We start from the raw sequence: 10,000 nt of genomic DNA on the forward strand, positions 1-10,000 counted from the left end.
TGCGCATATTCATCAGGCCTTGGAAGCATTTGCTGGACTCCGAAGCCGCCGTGAGAGACAATCATTAAAATCTAATTATTCAAATGCCATCAAGCGATAGCCTAATAGTAGGAGAGCAACAGATGTTGCTGATATGGCTCCATGGGTTTTCATGTACCTCGAAATTGATTAAAAGAAGACAATGGCAAGAGAGCATCTGGATCCCTTCATCGCACAGTCCTTTAGGAAAGCTAACTTCGTCAAATTTTTATCTACAAACATGAAAACTTAGAAATTTAGTCACTCATTCCGCTACTTTCATGGTTTATCATGACCGATCTTCAGTCTGCTTGTTTGCACGTTAACCTTTCCGCGGAACCGGATGACTCAACCCCCATTCTTACACTGAAATAGTGTCTTAGTTCCAACTGATAAAATTGATTCAAGGCATTTTGTTTAACTCTGTTACTACCTAACCTGCTTTGTCTCTCAAAGATGATTGCAACCTATGTATTCTCTGTCTTTTAGGTGAGGATTTCAAAACTCAAAAGCTCTCAAAGTTGAGGTCATGTGCCTGTATAGGCTGTACATTCACGAATAAGTAAACCTCAAGGTTTGCTCATCTGAGAAAGCTAAAAAGTGGAATTCTTAATAGAATTAAACAAACCTCTTTTGCATCAATCTTACCTCCGTTCAGCTAGCACCAGCCTTTCCTCAAACCCCTCCTCCTATTCGGTCCTTCCCTCCGCCCGTCTCCATTTTCCTCAATCTTCTAGTGTTCTCTCCTTTCTTCTCTTCCTATTCTTTCGTTCTCTTCTCTCCACCTCTCTTTTTGCAATGGGGGACCTGGACGTCTTCGTTATAACTAGTTCCAGAGGAAGTCACTGCAAATTCTATAAACAATATCATTAATTTCGTATTTTCTTCTTTTCTTTTTTCACCCAACAATAGACAGGATAATGCATAAAAGAATGTTAATCATGGAAAATGTTGCAACACCAACAGTTTTCCGTGAAAGGCGAATATAAAATGCGTGAAACAGGCACATAAAATTTTGATGTATGATTTTAAGAGAGAGAGAGAGAGAGAGAGAGAGAGAGAGAGAGAGAGAGAGAGAGAGAGAGAGAGAGAGAGAGAGAGTGGTCTGCTTGACTAAAAGATTTCAAGTTATACTTTTCTGAGGTGAGTAGCCCTTGAGGTTTTGTTATTCGTGAAAAGCAGCTTGGTGCCTCTCTCTTACGCCCACTCAGGCACACGCCCTGATAATCAGAGACAGTTTTTAATGTTACAGCTTAATAATGGGAGGGAAAACAACGAGTGCCTCATCTTTCCTCCAAATAAATAGTATAACCGAAAAAATCTTTACTCTGCGTAGTTTCCCAATTCACAATATTATGTTATCATATCACGTTTCTAACATGCAAAAAAGATTCCCAGGCCACCAAAACATGTGGTTAGAGAGCAAATTTACTCCTCTGGGATGGATAATTAAGGAGCAGTGGGTACGGTTCTGGGGTTAATCGACGCCATCTTGAAAATAAGACCTTTTCATGGTGAGATTGTGGTAGACTTTTGATATGTTATTAAGCAAACCTGATGCTACAAAAAAAACAGTGGAGAATCCTTTTGTAGCATTTTTTTTCTGGTGTAAGGTGCTTTTTTATAAATGGAGCCGACTACCTGCTTTTAAGGTATGTAAATATAACTGGTAACGAAAGCAAGCTGTGTGTGTACACACCAAGGCATGTGCACACACAGAAACGAATTTAAACATAAATATGTTTTTTGTAACCTGGAGGTGGTTGGTTTGTCTCATAATTTATTGTAACAAATATTTGTGAGTAAGAAAGATAATAGCTATTTTGGGGGAGGAAGTGAAAGAGAGAGAGAGAGAGAGAGAGAGAGAGAGAGAGAGAGAGAGAGAGAATAGAAATGAGATCTGTTATCGATCAAATGATCTAAAATGGTCTAGGCTACATTTAATTTGTCTCTTTCCATTCCAGTTTTACGGTATCGTTTCCTAATGGGCGAATGTCCCGACAGTACCGATTAATGGATCAACTGTGTGTTGCCAAAAACGCCACAAATGTCACAATTTAACAAACTTGTTAAAAACGCAGTATCGTTCACACACTTCGACCTCACTCAGACACCCCATTTTTTTTTTTTTTTTTGGGGGGGGGGCATTTTAAATCCAATTACGCATTTTTTGTACTGGTATCTACCTCTTTTTATATGTTTCAGTACATGTGTGATTTACAATTTCATAGAAGGAATATGATGATCCTTTGAGAGAGATACAAATTCACTTTCAAGAGACATATTTGACTTGCAATACTATTTTGTGTTTATGCACTCATGTTTTTTATTTGACTTTTTCCTTATATTATTGTTCGTAGTTTTTTCTTTCATTCTCATTCTCTTCTTCGCTATGAAGCCTTACAATTTAGAATAATAAAGAATAACGTCGAATTTTATTTCCATTTTCTTTTTTTTTTCTTGTCTATCGTACGTGTATGAAGTGAATTCCAACAGAATTAATCAAGCCGTTGATTTAATCACCTCACTCAAAGCAAGGGAATTCAAATTATTTTGAAGCCGTCGCTATAAATACCAAATATAAAAAAAAATACCATTCTTACGTTATCTGTTTCGGGTAAAAATTAAACATTTGGGTAATTAAACATTAGGATGTAATATATGAACTGAGGATGCATCTGATAAAAATCCTGTGTGTAATATGCATATGCATAGTACACAAACACGCACCCACACCACAGCCTTTATGCACTTTCAATTATTAAACCAGACATGACATTTTTATGTCGAAAAGTCTGAAGGTGTCTGGTTATGAACAAGTGACAGTTCATACCCTAACAAGTCAACGTTCCTAAGAGCAAAAATCCTACTGTCACAAACATATCAGGCGTGAACTAAAGTACACCCTGACTTATAGTGAATATCAGAGGGCTGATAATGATCACCGAAAATATACATGGTCTCTATTCCAGCCCATGTCACCATCAAACCATCAAAGCTACTAGGAAAAGTCAGATAATATAACTGTGAAACGATTTCATGTCACTAACAGGAACCTCCACAAGCAACCCTCTATCAGACGAGCATACTTTCAAAATCCCATAATAAAGATACAAATTCTCTTCAGTGAAAATAATTTGTGAACCATAAAGACACGCAGCACTTTTCAAAGTGGATTCCAGAGCCCACAGTGGTAAAGTATCCCCAAAAATACGCTCCTTAGAAACAGCTATATGTGCTTGAACCTGAGTTTGAATTTCCGTTAATAAATACTCTTCCTCTTTCTCAACGTTAAGTAAGGTAGTTTGACAAGAGGAAAAAAACAATCATAACATCCAAGTCCTCAACTTCTCAAAACCCCCTTGCAATTTTTTATTACTATCTCGTAATGCCATCAAAGATTAACCCTGTATAGCTAATTCCGCCGCCACCTGTTTAACCCTCACTAAGCTTGCAGCCGACATAAGAGCTAACATCCCTATAAGTACTAAAATTCACCTTTACTATAAAAAACTAACATATTATATAACCACTAAATCATTAAAACAACTCAGTACCAAAACACACCTGCGAAATGTAATCTCATAAAGCCACAAAACAATATGTAAGACCATAACATCTCTTACGAAAGAAATTAACCATAGCAGTTTTTACTTTGGCGTAGACAGCCGCACCCAGGCTGCAAACAAATAGAACTTCAGTATAAAACAGAAAAAAAAAACAAGAAAAGAAACCTATAAATAACCAGACACCGAAACAAAACAAAAAGATACACCTACAACCCTAATCACAGAACCCACCCACTGGTCGACACAACGATATCATAAAGTTTACCTAACACCTCTAATATGCCCACAAAACTATAGTCACCCTGTGCCTCTTTTCACATATGACTTCAGCTTTGCCAAAATTCCAACAACTAATTACGCTGAACCACTACACTTGCGCAGAAAAAAAACAACAAAACAGACTAAAATTAGACAACCAAAATCCATAAAACTCTACAGACAAGCATCCACCCATCTTCAAAACCCCCACATTACGTTCTTGGGAAACCAGCAAATAAAAATGAAAAGAAAATAAAAATACATAAGAAAAAGAAGAGAAAAATAGAAATTAACCCATAAATTCCCCTTTAAGCTGCCCTCTTGACCTTAGATATATGTGGCAGCCTGGACAATCCCGTTTTTTCATCTCAAACAACAAACCTATTCCCTTTATTTCCCCAACCCGAAATGGGCCTTCAAAATTAGGCCCTAATTTATAATTCAACTGATTCATAACATTTCTTTTCACAAAAATTCTATCACAAACAGCAACTTTAACATTATCTGGCTTATAGTTGTTCTTGTCAACCATTTCCTGCGCTTTCAACTCAAGATTCCTAGCAAGATGCGCATATCTCTCCTTAGCAGTAGATACCAACGATCTAACTGTATCATCACAACGAGATAGAATGGATAACAAATCAAACATGCCTCGTACTGGATAACCCAACACCGCCTCAGAGGGAGACGCTGCAATAGTATTGCTAACCATAGTATTAATGCTATGCTGGACCTGTGCAATATACCAATTCCAATTCACATCATTACCCTATACAGTGATTCTGAGAGCCTCAAGTATTTTCCTATTGGCCCGTTCACATTACCCATTGGCTTCTGGTCTATATGGAATAATACTTGCTTTCCGAATTCTCATAATCTCCACAAGACACTCTAACGTCTTACTCACAAATTCTCTCCCATTATATGTAATAAGTACCTCAGGAACCCTATAATGACAAATAAACCAAATGAAAAATGCAATCGCAACCTCTTCCGCTGTCTTATGCTTCACAGGGAAAGTCTCTACAAACCTAGATAATTCATCCACAATAACCATATCTAGACTCACAGAAATTTGACATAACGTCCATTTGGACACGCTGGTAGGTCTACTTGGGATAGGAAACGAACCTAATTTACACAAAGTAACCCTCGCTGGCTTGCATTCATTGGAAACTGAACATCCCCTCACAAAATTCTCCACTGATACAAGCATGTTCTTCCTAAATAATTTCCCCTGTACATTTTGATACATCTTCTCAATACCCAAATGTGGACTACCAAACCTAGAGTGAACAATATCCAAAACCATATGTGCTAGGCTCTTTGGGACAACTATCTGTGTTGTATTTCCTTTATCCTCGCTACTCTTCAGCTTATACTTAATTTTCCTAACTAACAAATTACCCTCTAACTCTAGACCCACAAAATGCAAACTATAACCCTTTCTAACCAATTCCCCTCTAAGAAACACTGCCAGAATTTCATCCTCATCCTGTTTAGCCTCCATTAAATTAATATCCCATTCTATGCAACCACCAGATACATAACAAACACGAGAATCAACCGAATTGCAAAAACTCCAACTAAGGGCATCAGCTACAACATTATATCTATCTTCCATATACCTAAGATTGGTGTCAACATCTGTAATTGTCAAAAACCACCTAACTCTCTTAGGGTAAGATCCTGCATATTAAAAAGGTCCAACAACAGCTTATGATCTGTAAGAACCTCAGCTTTGTTGCCCAAAAATAACACCTTACAATGGACCAAACTAGACACTGCCGCAAATGCCTCCTTTTCTGTTGTGCACATTAACCTCTCATTACTCCGGTGTCTTAAACTTCCTATTGTAGAATGCAATAGGATGCAATTTACCCTCAGATTTCCGCATATGTATCCTTCTGATATCTCTGAATTGAATTGTTACAGTGTAGTCATTCTACTCAAGTAACCCCTGTATTGGACACATTGCTTATAGAAACGGTACTTACCACGTCCCAAAGCTTCTCTCTGCACTTACTAATGCACACCTGTGTGGGCATTTTCATGGCTTTCACTCGGACTTTTACCAGAGCAACCATGCCTGGGTCCGAAACTACATCTTCTGATAAAATACCTTTATAACACTTCTTCCCCTCCGAAACATGCTCAGTATCAACCCGTAAACCATTAACACCCGATCCCTTATCATCATCCCATTTAATCTCATCAATTTCCTTGTACGGGACAAAAACCCCAAGTCCCCCAACAGTTATACTGCCTGCCCCAATAATAATGTATTTCCCAATGTATTTCCCAAAGCAGCCCCATGTATAACCAAAAATGACTCTATGATAGTTTTACTTCCCAGGGAAAAGCAAACGTCCTGTGTAACCTAAAACACTCAATGTCACACACTGTCTCTTCAATAGGCCTCAAATGGTGTTCGGAAAACATCAGTCAACTTAAATCAAAGTCCATCAGATTAATGGATGCCTCAGTATCAATAAACACTGAGACACGACACCATGCACAGACCCTTTCACAATCGGCTTCGGCTCTAAGGCCTTAGCCAGAAGTCCTATATCACAGGAAACACCCATCACCATTTCCCCTTCTGTTGCTCAGTCCTCCAAAATTTTGCCGGTCCCTAAATATCTTCGAAAAACCTCCTCGAGGAGTTCTTCTATTAGAAATGCCAGAACTCTGAGGCACACTCCTAAATTCACAACATTTAAGAACCAGACAAAACCACCAATGATGCTCTTTGGTGTGACCCTGCCTATTACAGTTAAAGCAACGGACCTGTGACACTGAACCCACAGAACCCCTACTATCCTCCATTTTGGCACACAACCTCATAGAAGGGAACTAGAATCACCCTGTGGCTGGTGCTTTGGAATAGCTCTGGAAGCCTTTGGCATCCCATTTATGAAAGCGCTATCCACTGTAGGACATTTTGACGGGTGTTTGCGAATCTGCGAGAAAAGCAAGGCTTCATCAGACCCATTTTCTATTCTTTCATCAAAACTATCTACTGTGGCATCAGGAACATCATTGAGCATCCATGCGAACTAGAGCAATTTCTCCAGGTTATCCACAGAAATAACGTCACCCCTTACCCAACTAGACGCTCTCAATTTCTTCATAAAACCTCTTGCAGTATCAAAGCAGCTGGCGCTAAATCTTACCAAAGAATCCTGACCCTTGCAAATCATAAAGAGTGACCTAAGGTCTTGAACTGCATCTCCGGCTTCAGCTGTCCCATTTGCTGACCTCAGAAACTTCTTAAGATCGTCCCATGTTTTACATTTTCAAAATTGATGACTCCAACAATGTTGTCCGATATTCCCCCTATCTAACCTGAAGAAGCTTTTTGCTTCATTAAAGGCCTCTGCCCCATCCGTAATTTTCTTGGCAACCAAGTAATTTGACACACCCATGATAGAAATTTTGAGGGATACCGGAAGAACCCCATCAACCAATACCGGAAATGGCTGAACCCCAGAGTTGGCAGTTGTAAATTTGTGTAACAACGTTACCTTCTCCCTATCCTCGGGACCCTCTGCCATATTGTCTGGATTGATAAAACTCCAAGCCCCAACAGCACGACCCGATCTCAGCTTCATACACTAACAGAAATGCCAAAAGAAAATCTTTGTGCAGACAAATGGGAAACTCTACGAGAGAAAGAAAAAAGAAAAACGAGAAAATCTAAGGAATGTTTACCCAATAGCGTAAGAAATATTTATTCCCAATAACCCAAAAACCATCAAGCAACTAACAACACAATAACCCAAATTCCCCAAAAATAATAAAAATAATAAAAACAACAAGTATTCTGTAATCCCCAATTAGTTCCTTATCGCCGATGCGAACTACTGATCGCAAAAATACACAGGTCACACCCAACATCCAACTACCCCTGTCTACCCCCACATACAGTATATAGAAAAGGGCCTTGCAACATAATCAGAAGAAAAAAATTACTCACCCTTGAACCGGTTTGTTTCCTACTAAGTCCTTACTACAACGAACGTAAGGAAAACACTTACGTAACAATATCCCCATTCTTCGTCCGCCACCTGTGCCACAGAAGCCTCCAAAAACAATTCCCCATTTTGAAAATGGAACACACTCCGACACTATCCTGAACCACACTCCACACACACACTCTTCACGTCTCAAGAAACAATTTGCTACTGACCCATGAATCACACATCTCTACCAGCCGAGCAGAAAATCCTAGGTCATCAACAGTGCTACCAACCTAACTTCACAAAGATTCTTGGAACCTGCCCCATTATAACCTACAAAACCTAATTTTCCCATTAACAATCTCTTAAAAGGTTATAAAGTCAATGATGTAATTAACTTATATCACGAAAGGAATCACGGCAGTGTTGGCCAGCATGACACTGAGCTAGTGCATTCCCTCTCTCTCTCTCTCTCTCTCTCTCTCTCTCTCACACACACACACACACACACACACACACACACTCACATACAGAGCTCACTCGCTCAGCTCCTCTCTTGCTCCAAATATCCAAATCACTAACTGACCTAAGGAATTTCAACAAAAGCATTTCTACAAAAGTATAATTTATTCAGTAGTCTAACATGGCAAATGGTTTGGAATCGAATGCAAATAAAATGGGAATATCTATCTCTCAGAACTGGCAACCCAAAAATAACCAAGTAAGATATAACATAGTGCTATCAACTGCCACTAATTGAGTCTCTACAGCATAAGAGTCAAAATAAGTCAAACATGACCAAAGTCATGATAAGTCACACTACCCTCCATTTCTTTGACTTCTAAATCTTCATTTTGAGCTTAAATGGCATATTCTTATCTAAAACAACTCCAGTTACTTGTCTCCATTTTTGCCATGCTTCTTTCACTCTCTGTCTCACTACTTTCTCAGTACATCACTCTTTTGTTATTATTGATCCCAAATAGTTAAACTTATTGTTCTGCTTAACCACTGTACCATCTTCCACTTGAATGTTTACTTCTTCATGTCTTCCTCTACTAATAGTCATTAGCTCTGCCTTTCCAATGTTCACTTTAAATCCTTTCCTTTCTAGGGCTCCTCTCCATGCTAATAACCTTTCTTACAGTTCTTCTTCTGTGTCTGCTATAATGACTAAATCATCAGCAAATAACAGATCCCACCATTCATCGTTTTTCCTTAATTCTAGTGTCAGTGTGTCTATAACAACAATGAACAAGAATGGACTCAGAGCTGATCCCTGATGGAGGTCCACCTCCACAGGGAATGTCTCAGTCTCCCCATATTTTGTTTGTACAGTAGTTCTTGCACACTCATACATCATCTTCACTAACCTTACCAACTTCTCTGGTACCCCTTTCTTCCTGAAACACCAATAGACTACTCTTCTTGGTACCCTGGAATACGCAAGAAAACTTTCCTGTTTCCTTCTAGATACTTCTCTTGGACTTGTCTTACTATAAAAACACCATCCACTGTGCTCTTTCCTTTCATAAACCCAAACTGCTGCTCTGGCATATTTATCAGCTCTCTCAACCTTCCCTCTACTGTTCTTTCTAGTATCTTGAGTACATGCTCCAAAAGCTTTATTCCTCTATAGTTCCCACATTTAACATGTCTCCTTTTTGTTTATATATTTTAATCCAACTATTTCTCCAGTCATTTGGCATTTCCTCTAAATCCCAGATCTTTTCCAATAGAGTGTGCACCCACTCTTTGCCTAGATATCCCAATGCTTTAATCATTTCTATTGTTACCTCTGATATTCCTGCAGCTTTATTAACTTTTCCTTTCTTTATAGCATTCTCGACTTCACTCACTCTGATATTTGCTATTGGTCCTTCTACTGGAGGAACATTTTCCAGTTCTTCACACTCATTCTCATTGTTTAATAGTTGTGAAAAATGGTCTTTCTATCTTCTCCTGACTTCCTCTTCCTCAGTTAAGATATTTCCATTTTCATCTTTGATAATTCCTATCTCTCCTACATCCTGCCTGTCTTTTCTTCTCACTTCTGCAATTGTGTAGATTATCTTTTCTCCCTCTGGTGTTCCCATCTTCTCATACCATTCTCTCCTGGCTTTTCCCACTGCAATCACTACCACTCTCTTTGTTTCCCTCTCGGCCCGTCTATACTCCTCTCTTGTTTGTAAG

This window comes from Macrobrachium rosenbergii, chromosome 53 (assembly GCF_040412425.1).
Source record: "Macrobrachium rosenbergii isolate ZJJX-2024 chromosome 53, ASM4041242v1, whole genome shotgun sequence".
Taxonomy (NCBI): domain Eukaryota; kingdom Metazoa; phylum Arthropoda; class Malacostraca; order Decapoda; family Palaemonidae; genus Macrobrachium; species Macrobrachium rosenbergii.